At 40.6% G+C, this 21671-nt stretch overlaps 1 protein-coding gene across 2 annotated transcripts in view; it reads left to right on the top strand.

Moving 5' to 3' along the window:
• Window positions 1-16067: 16067 nt before the first annotated feature.
• The window catches only part of NXPE4 (neurexophilin and PC-esterase domain family member 4), a 28156-nt gene continuing 22552 nt past the window's right edge, over window positions 16068-21671 (top strand). Inside the window, exons 1-2 of one of the 2 annotated variants that reach the window (XM_058663886.1) lie at window positions 16068-16131; window positions 20651-20731. The gene's annotated coding sequence lies outside the window, so the exon portion shown is untranslated. The remainder of the gene's footprint in view (window positions 16132-20650; window positions 20732-21671) is intronic. The other variant, XM_058663884.1, reaches the window with a different exon arrangement.

The following is a 21671-nucleotide window of genomic DNA, read 5'->3' on the forward strand; positions in this document are numbered from 1 at the left end:
TTTGACATATAACCAATTTGCCAGTTTCTCCCTTTTGATTGGATTGGTACCCCATCCACATTTAGTGCTACTATTAAAATAATTCAGTTTTGTTTTCAATGTACCCCTTGTATTTTTATCCCTCTGTTACTTTTCACAGTTGTCTTAATTTCTTTAAGGATATTCCCACAATTTTTTTTTTCAAAAAGAATTTCGGGACCAGCAGCGTGGCCTAGCAGCTTGGATCCCATATGGGCACCAGTTCTAATCCTGGCAGCCCCACTTCCCATACAGCTTCCTGCCTGTGGCCTGGGAAAGCAGTCAATATGGCCCAAAGCCTTGGGACCCTCCTCTCTGTATATCTGCCTTTCCAGTAAAAATAAAGTAAACCTTAAAAAAAAAAATGATTTCACTGGGCCTAGCGTTGTGGTTTGTGGTACAATGGGTTAAGCCGCCACTTGGAATCCCAGTGTCCCATATCAGAGCTTGTTCCTGTCCTAGCTGCTATACTTCTGATTCAGCTCCCACACTTCTGATCCTGCTTATATGCCTGAGAAAACAGTCTGAATTCCAGGCCCTTGGCTTTGAAGAATGAGCTGGTAAATGAAAATTTCTCTCTCTCTCTCTCTCCATCTTTTCTATCTTCCCTCCCTGTCATTTTCCTTCCAAAGAAGTACATAAATAAATCTTTCTACAAATACTTTAGTGATTCTCTCAACAATAACCATATACAGTAGATTCCAGAATGTCTTATTCAGCCAGCTGTTGACAAGGAGCTCATTTCTTATGTATTAGCAAAAGACCTCTGTACTTCATCATATCAACCTCTCCTGAGTGAACCTCTAATACAGCAGTTGGTATCTCCCCAAATCAAGCAATACGAGAGAGGAAGCAAGGAGGAGACCACTGAGAGAAAAAGCTCCTCCACTGCTAATTATGGGGAATTAAAGAACTACGAGACATTCCCTTTAAAAAGACCTTGGAACTGGTTTTAGGCTAGGTGTGAATGTTGTGAAGTTAAACATGTTACTGAACATCCAGAACGGTGGTAGAAAGAAGGATGAATCTACTACAGGGAAGCAAGAGAGTTTTGTTTCAAAATAAGCATGTGGAAGAAAATGTCAGGGCCTGAATCAGAAAGCAGAATGGCCATATCTTCTTGAAAGTCCTGCAAAGTCTGGAGAAGATACACTAGGGGCAAACAAGCCAAAGTCCTGAGGGGTTTCTCGAAGATGCTGGGTAGTGTGAAACACAGAAAGACATTGGAATTGGAAAGTAGCAGGTTCAAACCCAGATACTGTCACAAACCAGTTCCCTCAGCTGTGAAACAAAAGTTGCAATAAATACACACAGATTTATCATGAAGAGAAATTTTTTTGCCAGTAAAGGTCCTAGCACATTATAGGTGTCCAATAAACATTGCTGCTAATGAGTTAGAGCAGTGTGATGTTGGAAGAAGCAAATCCAGATAGGGTCTTTGAATGGCCACAGGGTTGGCCCTTCATTGAAACCCTGGATTCTGACCTTTGCGTTTCTCTAGATGCTTGCTCCCACTCACTGTGCCTTTCTAACCAAGTACAGATTACAAATCCTATGTGACTTGCTTGACTATCTTCCACCTATACCCACTCACAGCAGTCAGTTCTGGCTTTTCCATCTGATCTTGTCAATGCCCGATATTAACTCTGTGGGTTACAGAAAAGTTGCTGAAATATTTCTAAAGGTCTCTGCATGCCTTGAGATTTTCAGGTTTCTCAAACCATTTATTTTTAGAACTTATGCATTGAATTCTGCCATATATGTGGGTTTTCACAAAATATGACTGCCAGCAGGACAAAAATAACACACTATATCCATAAGACTAAAACTTCAGACAAAGGGCTGATGTTATCACATAATAGATAAAACTGACATTGTACATGGGCACTGATTTACATTGCTTCTCTTCCACATTCACTCCAGCTCCCTGCTAATTAACCTGAGGACAAGAGGGCAAAACTGTCCAAATTTGTGGATCCCACATGGGAAACTTGGAAGAAGCTCTCAGCTCATGGCTTTCTCCTGGCCAGCCCTGGCTGTTGAAATCATCTGAGAAATGAACCAGCAAATGGAAGACAGCACTCTCTCTCTCTCTCTCTCTCTTCCTGTTTCCATATCACTCTTTCAAGTAAATAAATAAATATTTGGAAAAAGAAAGAAAAAGTTATCAGTGGATTTAAAAAATAATTTTGGACAAGTTCAGAATACACATTACTGCTAATCGATCATTAAGATATGATGATCACTACTTATTTGGAAAGATTGCTGAGGCAAACTAACACTTCAAATTATTTATCACTTAACTGAATTACAGAATATTTTAGATATGAGAAAACATTTTTCGATTTATGTGAAATAAACATTATTTTAATATTGTTCCAAGATAACAGCATAGTGATAAAGAAAATAGTAAATACATGACTAAGCTATTTTTCATATGTCTATAATGAAACACATTTTTTTATTTTTATTTTTTGATAAATGGAAATCTAAAATAATAGATGATGCTGTGTATTTAAGAGTACATAAAATTGTGAGTATGTCACTTTAAGGAAGTCATGCTGCCAAGGAATTGCTTTTCTCCAGTGTGAGCAGAACAGGCTACTGGAGATCAAATATGGAAAAGTAACTGCTCAAGAAGCACAGTTTTTAGCCAGTGAAGTGTCCCATTTTCACTCACAGTTCTGAGTCACCAATACCACAATCAAGATACGTGTCATCACCCAAAACCTTTTGTCATGTCCCTTTGTGGTCACTCTTGTCCCTCTTCCTGGCCCTTAGCAGCACCTTAATCTGCCTTCTGTTACTTTGGCTTTGGCACCCACAGACTATCATATAAGCTTTTTTTGTCTGTATCGCTTTTCTTTCTTCAGAAAAATACATTTGAGATTCATGTATCTGGTCTATTGTCTGCACCACTGACTGGCATTTCATTATCTGGACTATTCCAGCTTGTTTACTTGGTCCAGGTTTAGTTTTAAGCTGAAAGAAACCTGTATAAATAAATACTCATGAACAGGTTTGTGTGTGACCCTAGGTTTTGATTTCTCTGTTGTGATATTGCTTGGTGGTGAGTCTACTTTACCATCATAAAGAGCTTTCTGTTTTCCAAGTGTCCACACCACTTCGATTCTCACACCCATTCTTAAGACAATACTGATCATCTATTTATACATTCATCTGTGTGTCTTCTTTAATGAAACATCTAAACTTTTGCCTATATTTTTACATGGATTGTTTATTCTTGCGTTATTTGTTTTCTCATCATTATAATATATTCTATTTCATAATAGTGTCTTTTGAAAGGTAATAGCTTGGGACAGGATTTGTGATGCTATGGAAATAAAACCACCAGACACTCATTGGCCATTTGTGGAAAGGAAGTAACCTCTATGCTTGACGACATCAGCTGAGATTGCCCTCCAATAACTGAGTCCCGGATTTCTCTTGTCATCCACTTTCGTAGTGTGCAGGACCAAGCAGAGAGATACAGAAGCAAAGACTCAGCTGTTACCCTTGAGCTGTCAAAATATTATCACACAGTCCCCAGCATTTTCTGTTTAGTCGATATTTTATCTTAGCCCTGGTGGCACCTGCCTTGTCCCTTTTGACCCAGAGTTAGCTCATCATCACATATCCACCATGCAAGCCATTCTCTACGTGACCTACATGTGAGCCTGTTGATCAGTGAGGCCTTCATGCAAGCCTGCTTTTCTGCTTCAGTGGCACTGTGGGCTAAGCTGCCACTTGCAACTCCAGCATCCCATATCAGAGTGTTTGAGTTCTGGCTACTCTACTTCTAATCCAACTTCCCGGAAAGACAGAGGATGACTGCTGAAGTACTCAGGTCCTTGCCACCTGTGTGGGAGACCTGGATTACATTTCAGCTCTTGGCTTTGGCCTGGCTCAGCAGCACCTCTTGCAGGTATTTGTGGAGTGAATCAAGTCGATAGAATATCTGTATGAATGTGTATCTAATCTCTCTGTCTCTCTTCTTTCAAATAAATTTTTTAAATCTATTTTTTTAAAGCACTGGCTTCTAACTTTTTTGAAACTTAAAATTTATTGAAGTTCAATTTATCAGCTTTTTCTTTTATGAGTCATAATGCACATTTTCCACAAACTTTTTGAAGACTCTTCATGCATGCCCATGATGAAGTTTTACAAATCTATGGGGCCCGGTGGCATGGCCTAGCAGCTAAAGTCATCGCCCTGAACGTGCCGAGATCCCATATGGGCGCCGGTTCTAATCCTGGCAGCTCCACTTCCCATCCAGCTCCCTGCTTGTGGCCTGGGAAAGCAGTTGAGGACGGCCCAAAGCCTTGGGTTCCTGCACCTGCGTGGAAGACCTGGAGGAGGTTCCAGGTTCCTGGCTTTGGATCGGCGCAGCACCAGCCGTTGCGCTCACCTGGGGAGTGAATCATCAGATGGAAGACCTTCCTCTCTGTCTCTCCTCCTCTATGTATATCTGCCTTTCCAATAAAAATAAATAAATCTTTAAAAAAAATTTTACAAATCTAATTTGTACATTAGTATGTAACCAAATTTATAAGTTCAGTACAATAATGTATTAGCAATAATATTAATAATAACATAGCTCGGTTACTGTGATAAGTAAAATAAAGACTAAAGAAACACAAGTGCTAGGGCCCGGCGGCGTGGCCTAGCGGCTAAAGTCCTCGCCTTGAAAGCCCCGGGATCCCACATGGGCGCCGGTTCTAATCCCGGCAGCTCCACTTCCCATCCAGCTCCCTGCTTGTGGCCTGGGAAAGCAGTCGAGGACGGCCCAAGGCTTTGGGACCCTGCACCCGCATGGGAGACCTGGAAGAGGTTCCTGGTTCCCGGCTTCGGATCGGCGCGCATCGGCCCGTTGCGGCTCACTTGGGGAGTGAAACATCGGACGGAAGATCTTCCTCTCTGTCTCTCCTCCTCTGTGTATATCTGGCTGTAATAAAAATGAATAAAATCTTTAAAAAAAAAAAAAAAAAAAGAAACACAAGTGCTTTAATACTGCAATAGTCTATCCGTAACCAAGACAGCTACTAGGTAACTCCAGATGGGTAGTACATACACTGTGGCTACAGAAAATAAAGGGGACTTGTCCTTCCCAGCTAGGGCAGATTGGGACAAGCTGGCTTTGAGTTTTGGGTTGCTATGACTACCTTCAATTGACCAATAGTTGGAATTACTCCAGAGTGAGTTGGTTCTCAGGGAGGGTATTACTCTCACAAGAATATTGCATGTTCTTCCTATTTAACTCTTAGCTTAGTCATTCCCTGTGTGACTGTCCCAGAAAGAATTTTGCTTGCCCTTGCTCTGTGACACACAACTATTGCTCTTTACTTGGTGTTGCCCAACTCCATGGGGGGAAGCAATGAGATTCTCTTTTTTTTCTGGTTTAGCCTGAATCTAAGATGAGCCTTCCCTTGCTGGCTTTTTTGGAGGGGAGCCAGGGCCTTTCACAGTGATACTGGCCACTTTCCCTGCCACGTTAGAAAAATCACTAATGATCTGAGACCAGGATAACTTCTTGTTCCAACTCAAGCAACTCAGAGCTCACAGCTTTTCCGTTTCTCCAGCCACAGGAAGTCTTCCTTTGTGTTTGAGTCACAGAGTTTGTTGTGTCCCTTCCTGAGTAGCACAAAGCCTTTTGGACTCGGGAGAGAAGTAAAGGAGACACTCTATACCATTCCCACTGAGGCAGGCTTGGAGGTAGGCTTTCTCCATCTCCAGCCCTCACCTGTTTTTCTTATGAATGCTCACCAGAGGCCCAAGGAGAAGCATGAGCAGGTGGCTACAATTCTCTTTATGTCTGTGCTCATAGATGTTTTAAGTTCACACTAGGTCACCCTTGTATTTGAACGATTCATTTAGGAAAAATAGCTGTTTTACCCAGTCATATGAACTGTTTTCTTCAAAAAGGAATGGGTATTTGTGTTTCTTTTGCTCTGATTGTCCTTAGATTTCAAGTCACGTGATTTAGTTAAGAACTTAGTTTCTGATAAGTGAAGAAAAAGGCATTATTTTGTAGATTTTATGGATTTATCTTTTTGTGGGAGTGATGAGGCTGTTTGCAGTTAAGCATATTTCGGATTCAAACTACAAGTCCTAAGAGTTTATTTGAAAGGAAGCAAAACTTTGTTAGGAAGACAAGATCCCTAAATTGGATGATAAAACTCTAATTTAAAGAAGAACATGTTCAGTAAGTAAACTGATTGGGCATAAAGAGTTTACAACTCGCAGTGAATAATTGTATGCAACATTTCCCTCTGGAGTGAGAAGGTGTTGCCATTAAATGAGACTCTGAGAAATGTTCAGTCTGTAAACTTGCAACTGGAGACCAGTCTGTAAAAGATAAGATGACAGTTTTCTAAATTAGTAGAAAATATACTGCAATAGGCACTTGCAAAAGGGTTCTTAAATTTGTGGGTTTGGAGGTAGTAGCCCAGAACCTTTTCATGATCGAAGAACTTTTGTCCAAAATAGTCTTATTAGGAGTAAGACTGCATGGCATGCCTGCATTCTAAATCAGATTCCCCCTTCAAGTCCAGCTATTACACTTCTGCTCCAGCTCTCTGCAATTCATCTGGGAAGCTTCAGATTATAGCTTAAGTATTTGAGTTTCTGCCACCCATGTGGGAAATCTAGATGGAATTCCTGGCACCTGGCTTTGGCCTGGCCCAGTTACATCCATTTAGAAATGAACACATAGTTGGGAAAATGTGTGTTTTCACTCCCTGTCTGTCTTGCTCTCTGTTCCTCCGCTTTCTGTGCTCTCTTCTGTTCTGTCCTGAAAATAAATCACTTAAAGAACAGTATTATTAAATGCATGAGTTAAAGTATAGGTTATAATGGAAATCAACTTTATCGAATGATTGTTTTTAAGTATTTTAAATTATGACATATAAATGCATGCCTTTCCCATTAACAGCATTAAATAGCAATATCTAGTGGTGGTCCTAATTACTATAATGTCAAAGTAGTAATGAGATTAAATGACATTTTGTGATAACTACAACAATTATAGTATTATAGGAAATATTGTGGTTGTATAGCAGAAATCTTAGATATTTCAGTACTTCTTAGCTTTATTATCTACATTCAAGCTGGAGAAAATGCTGAATTTGAGTTGGTTGGTAGTGATAATTAATATGTAATCTTTTTCCCATGTAAGCACACAAACATTCCTGAATTCTGCCCAGAAATCTCTCTTTGGAATAGAGAAACAACCACCAATCACCAGCAGAGACAGGAGGAGGAAGGTCAGAAAAGGCATCAGGAAAATCCAAGAGCAGATCTCAGAATCTACAACAATATGCAGTTGAGGATGAGTGGGGCATACTCATAGAACAGGAAGCAATTTGATATTTTGGAATACTATGGCTGCTATTACTGTTTTATTGAAGGCATTTTAGATGACAAACACTATGCTAACCACATTAGAACCACTCTCCGTGTAATCAAGTCTTCACAAAAGCTTTTTGAAGTAACAAATTTGATTCCCATTTTTGAAGTGAGGGAATTAGGATCCCCCACCTTTTTTTCTAATTTTTATATGTATTTTGGAGAGGTGGATAGACACAGAGGAGAGACAAGCAGAAGTGAGAGGGTGCTCCCATCGACGGGCTCTCTCTCCAGTTGCTCACACAGACTGGAGTGGAGCCAGGCCACACCGGACATGATCCAGGTCTCTGACCCAAGCAGAAGTGAGAGGGTGCTCCCGTCGACGGGCTCTCTCTCCAGTTGCTCACACAGACTGGAGTGGAGCCAGGCCACACCGGACATGATCCAGGTCTCTGACCCAAGCTCTTGAGCCATCACCTGCTGCATCCCAGAGTGTACATCAATAGGAAACTGGGATCAGGAGTGCAGCCTGTACTCAATCCCAGGCAGGTTGACATGGGATCCAGGTTTCTTATTTAGCAGCTTCCCTGCTAGACCAAGTACCTGCCCCTGGGTTCCAGTTCTCTAAGATCAACTAACTGTAGGGTAGTCCCCTCTTATCCACAAAGGATAAAATCCAAGTCCTCAGTGTATGCCTGAAACTATAGGCAGTACTGAGTCCAATCTATACAGATGGTCCAGTTCATGATGGCTTGTTAGATAAGTTTAAGACTACAATGATGTATGTGTAATATACACTCAAAGCATGCATATTTAGAATTTTGTTCTTTTCCCAGGCTGGTGATACATGGTACAACATTCATGATGCTGGGTAGTAGCAGTGAGCCACAGCTCCCAGTCAACAGAGAAGGCAAGCAACACTACAGTGGACCACAATGCTAACCTAGGGATTCATCAGCTTAGGTATATGTAGGGTCTGTAAAAAAAAAAAAAAAAACTCATGGAAATGCATGTTGTCTTCTAATTCACTTTGTTCACTGCTCTTTGAAGTATTCTGACATTAAATATCCTTTTGACTTACAAATGATTGCCTGCAATAGATTGACTAAGACATGATCCCACTGGAGCTGAAGTATTTTCCCACCTATAATAAAAATTAATTTCTAAGGTAGAATAAAATGTGAACAAGGATAGTTATTACTAAAAGACAGCAATGAGAGCAATGTACTATAATATAAGATATGTGACTGTGCTCACTCTGTCACAAGGACCTACATTTTTTCTTCTTCCTCCAGAAATGTTAATGGCACCGTGCCACAGCACACTACGGGTACTAAAGTCATGAAAAGTGAACGGGATATGTGAGAAGGGTTGTGTATAAGCCATATGTCTGCCTCATTCAAAGTTCATGATTAGCTGTGGGTGCCTGTTTATCTTTGGTGGACCTGGAAACAGTCTGGGATGCAGAGTCTTGGACGCTGGACTGTGGATTATACTCTTAAAGCCATTGTGAAGTCTGCGCTCTGAATTCCTCTTCTATCACTTCACCCATACCATCACTTTGCATTCTTAACAATCCCAGATGTAATTTGGTTGTGCTACCTTCACCCTAGGCACATGCTCACTGACACCCCCCCCCCAGTCAAGTAGGCCTCCTTCCAAGTATGCCTCATTCTCCTGGAAAACTAAAAACTCACATGCAGACATCATGGCAAGTTCCTTTCTGGAGCTCAAAAGCAGCTGCTGTCCTTTATTCACAAAAGCTGGGGAATCTGAAAGGAAAGCAGGAAGCAGGCAGACTTCAGAAAAAAAGGGGAGTATACTTGGAATATGAACGGAGTGAAGTAGTTTTAAAGTTGTGTGTAGGCTCAGAAAAAAGTATGTAGAGTCAAGAGAGGAATAAGAAGACATCTAGTCTATTGGCTATGTGACAAGACTGCTGAGTTTACAGGGAAATTAAAAGTACTGGGAACAGCCTGTCAACACTGCTACTTCCTTGAACAATTGTGCCTGGGGTTAAGCCCTTGTATAACATTTTTACAATGTGTGCTCTCATTTCTTTTTTCATCTCCAATCTTACATTGATAAATCTAAATCAAGAACTTTTATGATTCAAATCTTTTACAAGTTTGAAACTTATAAAGCTCTTCAATTTTGATATGTGCACATCTTAGAAAATCTCTTTCCTCGAAAATTTATTCATTAGACCAGTAAAAAGGTACAAGGCACTATGGGATATAACTGACAAGTTCCACAGCAATGGAACTGCAAAAATGTATACTCTTAGGTTGCAAAGTTGCACCTCACAGTACTGTTTTGTTTGCCCAGATCTTTAGGAAGGTTGAAAATTCAGATTTTGTAGAATTATCTTGATTTCAGCATTCGACTGCAAAAAAAAAAAAGACATTGTTTGCCAGCACTGGGTTTGCAGTCCCTCAGGAAATGAAATGAAATGGGAATTGAACTGCATTTTACAGACCAGGGCAGGGACTCCAGGGTTCCATAGGCGCCATCACTCTGTCAACCCTGAAGTCTTGCATGTAGAATGTACAATCTCAGCCCTCCTTCTTCTTCTTCATTCACTAGGTCTCCAGACTGCATGTAGAGGCCTTTGTTTCTAGCTCCTCCTCGTAAGTCTAGCTTCAACTGTTCAATAGCAGTTTCAGTTCATTATTACCTCCTGATGATAATAATAAGTAACATATATGGAGCAATACTCACTACATTAAGCATTTTACATGGACAAACTCATTTAATTCAACAGCTCTTGACAATAATCTCCAACACAATCTTCATTTTATAGTGGAGCAAAGCTTAATGCACCTGCCCTAGATCCTACATCCTGCAGCTGATGTGATATTAATCTGTACCTAGTATTCTCAACCCTAAAAATCACAAAATAGAGTTTCAAGCTTGGATCAATGCAGCTCCTGATGCTTCTAAGCCTTTCAAAGGGGTGGATTGGAGCAAGTTGTTTTAGGGAGATCATTTTCTTTTTTCTTTTTTCTTTTTTTTTTTTTTTGAGATTTATTTATTTTTATTGCAAAGTCAGATATACAGAAAGGAGGAGAGACAGAGAGGAAGATCTTCCATCCGATGATTCACTCCCCAAGTGAGCCTCAACGGCCAGTGCTGCGCCGATCCAAAGCCAGGAACAGGAACCTCTTCCAGGTCTCCCAAATCTTTGGGCTGTCCTTGACTGCTGTCCCAGGCCACAAGCAGGGAGCTGGATGGGAAGTGGAGCTGCCAGGATTAGAACCGGCGCCCATATGGGATCCCAGTGCGTTCAAGGCGAGGACTTTAGCCGCTAGGCAACGCCGCCGGGCCTGGGGGATCATTTTCATTCCAGATGTTCAACCACTGTAAGCTGAGAGCTCAGGGCTCCCTTTCCTCACATCTCTCGGCTCATCCTCTACCCATTGTGATTCTACCAACGTACATGGTCCTAGGGAATGAAGCACTCCAGGAAGCAAATAAAAGAACAATTTGAAATAATGGTGTAGGTGTCCCCAAAAAGGAATGAATGATTTTGTCAGTTGGATGACAAATTCTTTCAGGGGCCAATCAAGTTCAAATTCCACTTCAGCCCAGAATACACAAACCTGGAGCATCACAGCCATCCAGATGACATCTTGATCACATTTTTTTTTTCCATTTTGCTGTGATCTCCTTTGTTCACTACAGGCTTGACATTCTTTGTTGCTTTATGCTAAGCCGGAACCCAGGGGCAAGGTGGTTTTCAGGAGTCCTGTGAGCCACTTCTATCATTCCCTACCCCTGCCAGCTGTGGTCTGCCATTGTCACTGTGACTACTGGCTGTCAACCTTGGGGTGGAGCAGGAGAGGCTCTCTGTCTTCCTGGTGCAGCCCTTGTCCTTGGCAGTCCCTTGTGCCTGGCTCTTCAAGAGCCCTTCCAGAGCCCCTGCTCCCCCCCCCCTGGCAGTTGTGCTCTGCTTTATACTCAGGATTGACTTTGGGTGGATGCTGCCAGTCCTATCCACTGTAAAAGCTGATCACTGACTGCTGCCAGCATTTGTTTGTTGTCCAATGTGACTGCAAGCCACTCCCTTAGCAACAGATGACTTCTCATACCTTCTCTCCTGGCTGTAGTGCATCTTTATGTCCTGGAACCTCAAGTGTTCTCTATTATTATCCAATGGCAAAGAGAGTGTATCTTCCTTAACAATTACTGTTTGAACAGGATTTCACCCTTGAACTCAAGAGGGAGTTTAAACCCCAAAGACAGAAGTTAATGGTGCTAAGAGGATAGATACTTACATGCAATTACAACATTCGGAGGTAGGGTCTTTGGGAAGATATTAGATTAGGAGATAAAGTTGAGGCAGTTGTAGTAGAATCTAGATGGCTTGTTTAACACAGGGGACTCATACAAAGTATGTACACTCACCATGTGTTGCCATGTGATATTCTGTGTCACTCTGGAATTCTGCCAGCAAGGACATAATCCCCAGAGGTCATACAATTGAGGTCTACCTACTCTTGGAGTATGAACCTTCAGCACTATGAGCCAAAATAAAACTGTATCTTTATATGGTCACCTGCATCAAGTATTTCATTATAGTCACAAAAAAGTTACTACAGGAATAGATTTTTACCTGAGCAAAACATTAGATAGAATGCTTGCTGCTCCTGCTCCAGTGTTTAAAGGCTCTTGCTTAAGGCCAAAGCTTATATCTATTCCATTAAAACTGCCTATTATTTCCCTAATGCCTACACTAGATAAGAGTAAAAGCTCAATCTCCCACACTGCATCTGTATTTTTCGTAAGCACCAGCAGAGAACCATAGGCAAGAACTTGTGGGTGACTATGTTCACTTTTCTAGTGAACCCAGCTACATCAAATCATCAAACCAGCCCACACTTAACCTTTAATTTACAATGTTGTTGGCTTTCTCTTTCCTTTATCCTTTGCATCCTTTTTTCTCTGTGTTCTGCCAAAGATAAAGTCGTCACAGTTTCTGTATCTCTTCTCTTCTTGGAAGAACTCATTCCTCTCGGGTCACCTTGCTCATGGAGACATGTGAGATACTTGACAAAATTGCACTGGAGTATTATCTAGACCTTTTTCTCATCATCAAGAGAATGTTTTTGGCAGCTGGATACACTGTGGAAAAGGACATCCTTATTGATGAATCTCACTCTATAGGACTTTATTATGACATAATTCACTTGCCATACAGCTCACCAATCCCACTGTAACCCCAAGGAGTGTCAGAATCCTCAGGCATGGGTTGGGATGTGAAACATACTTGGTAAACAATAGCCCACAGGCATAAAAATGATTCCAGAGACTATCATGTGCAGTCAAAAGAGTTACCTGGATTCATCTCTCCCAGGGACTCTTCATCATTTATTCCTCCTTGTCTCCCCTACCTCTAATATTCCTTCATTTCAATTTGTCTTGTGTATCATATTTGTGTACAATCGTCACCATAAATCAGCTAACACTTTCTCATCATCCCAAAATTGATTCGCTCTGTTTTCTCAAGGTAACCACTAGCCTGCTTTTTATTCTTGTATCCTTTCCTTTTCTGGACATTTCATGCAAATAGAATCATACAATATAGATCTCTTGGTCTAGTTCCTTACCTGAGAATAATACAGTTGACCCCTGAATTATACAGATGTGGTATGGCAGGAGTCCACAGTTGATTCTTTGTACCAAAGTGATGGCAAATTGAAGCAGAAACAATTAAGCAAGAGTAAACAAAGCAAGTGAAAGTAGATGTTACTAAGAAAGGAGGAGTCCATCAAGATCGGGGCATTGGGAGCTTAGCTAGGGAGTGCCTACCAATTGATGAATTCTTCTATATAGTTGTGACATGTCAGAGGTCTGCTTGGTTTTTCCTGTATCTCTCATGTAATAGTCACTGTTCCTGACCCATTACCAAACGTTACCAAATGTCAACTGCTTAAGAGATATAACAGTTGAGAAAAACTGTTGACCTGGCCATTTAAGGCAGGTTATGCCTAACTGATCAATTAGGCACTTTTAACTGCTGCTTCATGGCATACTTTGGTATGATACCAGGGTATAGTTTCACACAAGGTTATCTATGGATAGGAGACCCATTGCATTCCCTAATTATCAACATTTTTACTTTCTTGGGACAACACCTTTTGTTTAATCAGACAATGGCATGTTTTATACAAACACCTGGATTCTTATTCCCACAGCGATCCTTCCTAACTACATACTAATCCTTAAAACTCCACACATTAAGGACACCTAATTTATGCAGACATAAATCCCACATACAACTTTTGACTACCCACAATAGCAACAGGAACTAGTAAAAAAAAAATATCACGTTAGTACTGTTTATACTAAGAGCTTTAAGGCTCTTAGTCCTGCATTCTTGCATTTGTTATGTTTCTCTCCAGTGCAAAGGGTGCCATATACTATCTATATTTGTGTGTGTTTTAATGCATTGTAACTTTCATAGTAGCCTCGTGTATGTTTTATATAGTAGTTAATGATAAAATAGGCTACTATCTACACATATCTTATGCATTCTTGAGGAGCCTAATTTTTTCTTAATTTTCCAGTATTTTGAGGCCACATTACTTGCTTGAATTTTCAAATTGCTAAAACTCTCAAAAAAAAATCCAATTGTGTGTGGACCCATGCAGTTCAATTCTCTAGTTCAAGGTTGGGCTATATTCTTAGCATCTATCCTTATACTATCATCTATCAGTAGCCCGTTTTGTTTTACTGCTGAATATTATTTCAGTGTATAAACGTCATGTATAATCTGCTCATTCCCACAGTTAAAAGACATTTATTTTTCTTTCCAATTTTTGGTCACTATGAACAATATTTCTGCTCTGGCCTAACAGTCCCTCTATAAGCTCATCTTAAAGTGTAGTTATCCTTGGAAATATTGAAAAGTGGGACTTTTAAGAGGTGATTAATCCTTGGGAACACTATATTTGTCAATGAATTAATGAATTCATTGCAAGAATTGATCAAGGATTGAAAACTTGTTTTCTTACAAAACTGAGCTTGGCTCCCTCAATTTCTCTCTCTGGTGGATACTTCCTTGCTCTTCTGTCATGTTATGACAGAAGGGCTTTACAAGATGTGAGCCATTTGTCCTGAACTTGACTGCCGAAACTATAATCCAAATAAACTGTTGCTCATAGTTTACCAGGTCTGGGACATTCTGTTACAATGGTATAAAACAACAAAGATAGCTGCTAAAAAATATTCACATGGGGCCCGGCGGCGTGGCCTAGCGGCTAAAGTCCTCGCCTTGAAAGCCCCGGGATCCCATATGGGCGCCGGTTCTAATCCCGGCAGCTCCACTTCCCATCCAGCTCCCTGCTTGTGGCCTGGGAAAGCAGTCGAGGACGGCCCAAGGCTTTGGGATCCTGCACCCGCGTGGGAGACCTGGAAGAGGTTCCTGGTCCTGGCATCGGATCGGCGCGCACCGGCCCGTTGCGGCTCACTTGGGGAGTGTAACATCGGATGGAAGATCTTCCTCTCTGTCTCTCCTCCTTTCTGTATATCCAGCTTTCCAATAACAATAAAATCTTTTTTTTTTTAAGATTTAGTTTATTTTTATTACAAAGTCAGATATACTGAGAGGAGGAGAGAGAGAGAGAGAGGAAGTGGAGCTGCCGGGATTAGAACCAGCGGCCATATGGGATCAAGGCGAGGACCTTAGCCACTAGGCCACGCTGCCAAGCCCAATAACAATAAAATCTTAAAAAAAAAATATTCACATGGAAGTTTTATTGTAGCTTATTGGCATGACCACATCCTTTGTTTAGGTCAGTGGAAAATTACAGCAACTCGTTCCAGGCAGGAGTGCAGGAGCAGTGACGACAGAGTGGCAGTTCAGATCATTCTGTGATAAATACTGACAAAGAGTTCTAACAAGCTGAGTGCTTGCTAAAGGCGTAGGGATTATGGTATGGGTAGTAGAAGACAACCAGAACTACAAGTTAGGAGCCTGCAACCTGTCCTGTGGAAGTGAGCACTAGAAGTGTCATATATCCTTGTGTGTGTGTATGTGTCTTTACAAACCAAATGCATTTTATCCCTCTTTTCACCATGTAACATGAAATGTAATGACTATTTTCAATTGTGCACAGGATAGCTGTATCATATCAGGTGGAATTACACCTGTCTTCATTTGGAGACTATTACAATTTAAGGAGATGTGTCAACATCACATGTTAGCAAGGGTACGTTTCACGTGGGTCACAGTTATTTGGTTAAACATGATGTGTGTGTGTCTAGGAGTGTGTTTTTGAATAGTTCAACATTTAAGTTGCAAACTGACTAAAGTACATTGTCCTCTTCAATAGTAATGGGTCTCATCAAACCAGGCAAAGGCCTGAATAGAGAAAAAAGCTGCCCCTCTTTCCAGTAGCAGAGAATTCCTCCTCTTATCCAATCACTTTCAAACTAGGATGCTGGTTGTTTCCTGCCTCAGGCCTCAAGTTGAAACATGGGCTTTGGGTGTCTTCATTCTTTTCTCCTTTCAATGCTGAATTCTTTGGAAGGCTATTGCTCTGTACAAAATCTTTATTTTTGTTTTTGTTTCTCTTTTCATCAACTTTATTGTCATGTACCTCAAAAACATTTCCTCCGAATCAAGCTTTCCATTTTTTTACATCAATTTATTCCAGCATTCGCTTCATGATTTTAAATTTTTTCCTGGAGTCTAACGTGTTTTGTAATTTCACTATTTGCCAGATCAACTCTGCACAGATTCTTTACCCTTAATTTAATTCACTGGTAAATTGTCATCTACACCTTAGTTTTTCCTTCAGAGTTAGCTATTTATTCTGTCCATAATTTCTCTTGCTTTTTTTAAAAAAAATTATTTGTTATATTGGAAAGACAGATTTTGCAGAGAGAGGAGAGACAGAAAGATCTTCCATCCACTGGCTCACTCCCTGAATGCCCATAGTGGCCAAAGCTGAGCCTATCCAAAGTCAGAAGCTAGGAGCTGCTTCCAGTCTCCTAATGGGTTCAGGGTCCCAAGGCTTTGGGCCATCCTCTACTTCTTCCCCAGGTAACAAGCAAAAGCTGGATGGGAAGTAGAGCACTGGGACATGAACCGGCACCCATATAGAAACCTGGCAGCTGCAAGGCAAGCATTTAGCTACTAGGCTGTCGTGCTGGGTCCATTCTCTTGTGTCTTTGTTTAATTTCCCGTTAATACTTTCTTTTATGTTTATGATTTCCTTGTTTGTTTCTTTTTTGAAGATATCTATCTATCTATCTATCTAAAAGACAGAGTTACAGAGAGAGAGAGAGAAAGAGATCCACCATCCATTGATTCACTCTCCAAATGGTCACAATTGCTGGAGTTAGGTTAGTGAAAAGCCAGAAACCAGAAGCTTCTTCTGAGTTCCCCACATGGGTGCAGTGGTCCAAGTATTCGGTCCATCCTCTACCTTTCCCAGGTGCATGTGTAGGCACGTGGGTCGAAAGTGAAGCAGCTGGGACTTGAACCAGTACCCGCATGGAATGCTGGCATCACACACAGCATGCCATATGCTATATGGTCATGATGCCTATGTGCCTATATGCCATGATGCCAACACTCAGGCCTACTTTATTCAGCTTTTAAAAACAGCAAATTTTCTGTTCTTGATTTGGATACTTGGTTCATTTAGTTTTCATTTTAATTATTGTAATTAACTTATTTAAATGTAATTGGTAATTTTAATTAATTACAATTAAATTGTGTCTTCTTGATTATACTTTGACATCACTCCACAATGCTTCATGTGGAGTACTTTTATTGTTATTAATTGTCAAATATCTTACATTTGATCATGATTTAGGTTGATATTGCCTTTGTGACCCAGCATGTGGGTACTTGAAAGTAAAGTATTGATTTTTTTGGTTTCCCTAGCTTTTCCCCTGCCTTTCTAGGTCTCTTATTAAATATGGATATTGACATTTTTCTTTGCTTCATATATTTGAAGTTATATGTCATGTCCTTTCAGTTCGATACTCTTGATAATTTCTGTGAAATCCATCAGCTGTCTCTTCCATTTTACTAATTCAACCTCTGTACACATTTCACTCTTGCACCAGCCTACTATTCATTGGAGTTTTTTGATGTTTCAGCCCAAGCATCCTCAATTAGTTCTTCCTGACCCATTGCTTCTGTTTCACATTATCCATATTTGTACCCCCACCACGTCCTAATGATGTTATTTCTGCTCTCCGTGATCTACCACATTTCCTTCCTCATACAGCGGTTGTGTCTTCAGATATCTCCCTCTATAAGGTCCTGTTCCCAGGCACCAGCTATTATTTTAACGGTAATGTCTTCTGCAGAGAATAGTAAACATTCCAAGTCTTAGCTTGTGCCCTTGAAGTGAGTTGATGGAGCTAGATTTTTCGTATTCAAAATGTGTTTTGATCTGCCCTCAGCAATTTGTCATTATCTCACTCACATACATGATATGACCCTGATCTTTCTGCACCTTCATACAAGCTTAGCTTTTCACAGAACAGTTTTCCTCTTGGGATCTAATAACCTGTCCTGCAGAGTCTCAACCAAAGGTGGCATTTGAAAATGTGGGGAAGAAGGGACTTAGAGACTACTATGATGATGCCAGGTTACTACAGACATTTAGAGCAATAAACTAGGAATACTAACCACTTCGTACTGCATGGGAAAAAATCCCACACAATGAAGTGTTTTCCGAAACAAAATAAAAGCCATGTCCACGTGCATATTAGGGAGGAGGAGTTGAAAGTTAGGATTAGATCATGTTAAATTCTCGTCTCTGTTCTCCAACAGTGTCTAAAGTCACTTGACTACTTTTAATTTGTTCCACATGATGGTGCTGTTTCTCTCTCAGCCCTGAGGTAAACAAGGTAGCCATTAGTGTTCTGACTAGGGCATCACAAAGAAACTAAAGAACTCAGAATGCTCACTAAGCCCTTTCCATTTCATGATTCCGAGTTGTTTCTTGCCCTAACATGACCTCATCTTCATCTTCAACTCTCAGTTCCACCAAACATATCCAAACGCGGCCATCTGAGACATCTGGATTTCAGGTACCTATCACAGCTTGTATTAGTATCTGAAATCTTTCACCTACCTCCTTTTCACTCTGTGGCATCAATAAGGCTGAATTAACAGCCCCGTACTGTCAGTACGTCATTTTGTCACCTTACTAGGATCATTGATACAGCATATGCAGGGAAACGCACATGGATCTGAGAAAGCAGAACAATAAAATGAGACCTTCCCTGAAAAATATGATACATTGACAAAGCTATGCTCAAAATGTCAAGCCACGATTGTCAGTGTGACTTTGATATTTGAAAAACAGACCAAACAGAAAGAAATGCCCAGAGATATACATATAGAGATTACAACATGATATTTTGGAAGTGACAGCACCAATCTGCTTGGAAGTGATAGATTATGTGGTGAATTTTTTGGAAAAGCATCATTTTATGGAGAACTATTACTTTTTTCTACTTGAGAAGACCTTTAAAACATTTTACTTCTGCATAATCCAAATTACAGAAAAGTTTCAAAATAGTGATACACCCTTCAATCAGTTTAATCACTTTGTTGAGGTAAAATCCAAGCCACGTAAGTGGAGATTTAATTTCTACAAAGCACCAAAGAAGAATCAATTACATAATAATCCATCATCAATAAATTTACATCACCAGCTTTATTCAGTAGCAAGTAATGTGAAATCATGGGCCCCAGTGTTCCTTTCCACCCTTGCTTGGATAAACATAGTTGATTAGCCTTCACAGTGTGTTCCAGGCAGATGTGACTGGAAGATCAGCCTACTTCAGGATCCCCATTCCCAAACTGCAACTACCGATTGACTAGATGATCTCAGTCAAACCCTGAAGCGGCAAGCAGTGATTTAAAATCTGGTGCAAAAAAGTTTGTAATGGGAATGAAGGATGACTGCCTTCAGAGAAGTGATAAATCCGGTAGAAAAATGGTATAGCTTAACTGCACATCCCATTTATACTGAATGGAACATTTTTCATTCAAATATCTACCCACAAGTTTACCCATTTCACTCATGTTTTCTGAAAAGAAAAGACCACTGGCTTGCTTTACAACCATATGACTGAAAGACTTTGGTCAAGGAGGAGTGGTTATTGTTCACATTTTGTAGGTGAGTTCCTCCTTGTTTCTTGGTGATAAAAAGCTCAACCAGGCAAAGTTGTTACACCAAGTTTCATCAAAACCAGCCTGGATGACCAAGTACCCATAGACTTATGCTGAGACTGTGAAAACCCACTAATGTTGTCCAGGAAACCAACCACATCGCCATTTGGGCATACATGTTCACTTACCTAATCAAAAGGTCAATATACCTTTTAAGGTACAGACGCTGCTAGTCTTGCCAAAGTCAGAGGAGTTTGAATAAGATCTATGTCATCTTTTTGTTTTATTGCTTGTCTTCATACAGAACATTGATTTATGTTATCAGTGAACAAAAATATGACTGCGTTTACAATATGTGCAGCTGGTTTGTGTAATTTTAACAGTTTCATGAAGTTAAGACTCTGAATTACACATTTGGGTAGAGAGATCAAATTCTTCCCAGATCCCACCCCTGAAAGCTCCAAGGCCTCACAGAGATCTGAAGTGCTGTCGTGCAGCTAACTGGGAAGGCCTTCGGGTCAGGATACAGCAGCAGGTGTTGGTTATGTATTCTGGCTCCACCACTGCATGGACACAACCACTCACTGTCTCTGCTTCTCCTACTTAGATTAATGCCTAACTCATCTCCACTCACTTCCTCTCAGCTTTCTGATTTCCATGGCTTCCTGTCTTCTACTGCTTTGTGACTGTATTTGATAATGTTTAAAAATATGGTTCTGGATTGGAGTGTTCGAAGTATGCCTATTCTAGTTCTTGATTGTGTGACTTCAGTTCATAGATTTAAATGTTCTGTGCCTCATAGTTCTTGTACCTCATTATATAATTCTGAAGTTTAGACGGACTAAAGCAGAAAAAAGGCATGCAGAATATTGCCTTGTAGTAGTCAGTCTCCATATTAGCTGTTGCTATTCTCTCTCAATGCCTCTCTGAACCCCCTCTCCACATGTATGGAAACCCTTCTAAATATCAACATGTAGAAGATCTGAGGGGTAAATAATCACCTCCTAAAGGGAGCACCCCTATTTGGAAGAGCCCCTCAGAGTTTTCCACCCATCACTTAGATTGTAGCCTATCCCTTTCATGGACTGATGTGATAACTAGTGACTTAAACATATGCATTTTTTCCATTATCTTTTTCAGAGAGCTATGGCTGAGCAGTCACTCTGTCCTCCACACATTTCACTGAAAATGGCTGTTTGTGATCTTCTGTGATCTTCCATGGTGGACTCCCTTTACTTTCTGCTAACACACAAGTCCATGCCCTTCACTGTGCCTTAATGGCGTATAAGTAGCCCTACAGCATGTTCTCACTGCTCGAGTTTTTGACTCATTCTTGCACATGCTCCAGTTTTTATGTTCATCCTTCCAAGGTTATGACCCCTCTCCACATGCTCAAATCTCATGCAGTGTAGTCTCCTTGATATGGTTGTCTCTGGTTTGATTCCTGAGACCACCATTGCCATTTGCATTACTGTGACTTAGTTTCCAGAAAGGTTCCCTGGATATCAGAGAAAGCAGCAAAAGATAACCCAAGTGTTTGGACCCCTGTGGGCAATGTGAGAGACCCTGCTGGAGTTCCAGGCTCCTGGTGTTAGCCTGCCCAGCTTGGGCCATTGTAGCTATTTGGAAAGTGAACCAGCAGATGAAAGATCTCTCTTTTCTCTGTGTGTGTCTCCTTCTCCATAACTCTGCCTTTCATATAAATAAAACAAACCTTTTAAATGGAAGAAAGAAAGAAAGAAACCATACGTCAACTGCAAGGATAGCATTCTACAGAAGACTAAACAGCTTGCTCTTGCCAGGCTTTTGAGCCATTTGACAGAAAAATGATTTTTAAAATAAAAGGCCTCTTCTGTTAAATATCTTGGACAGCATCCACCTAAATAAGTTTGATTATATCCTGTAAGTCATATGAAGTAGCATAACGTGTTCTCAATCAAAAATGATCCTGTTTAAAATTATTTAAGTCAAGCGTATCTCAGCTCTTTAAGTGTGCCTATTGTACCTAACTCACAAACAGGGCCAGGTTAACATTAAATAACAGTATCTAAATAGCTTAGGCAAATTAAAATGTATACATTTACATGACCAAGAATAGGGTATGGAAGAACTCGGCCACAAGACTTCCATGCGTGCTGCCGAGGCTCCAAGAGATGCTTGT

The sequence above is a fragment of the Ochotona princeps genome, chromosome 4, assembly GCF_030435755.1.
Source record: "Ochotona princeps isolate mOchPri1 chromosome 4, mOchPri1.hap1, whole genome shotgun sequence".
NCBI classification, from domain to species: Eukaryota; Metazoa; Chordata; class Mammalia; order Lagomorpha; family Ochotonidae; genus Ochotona; species Ochotona princeps.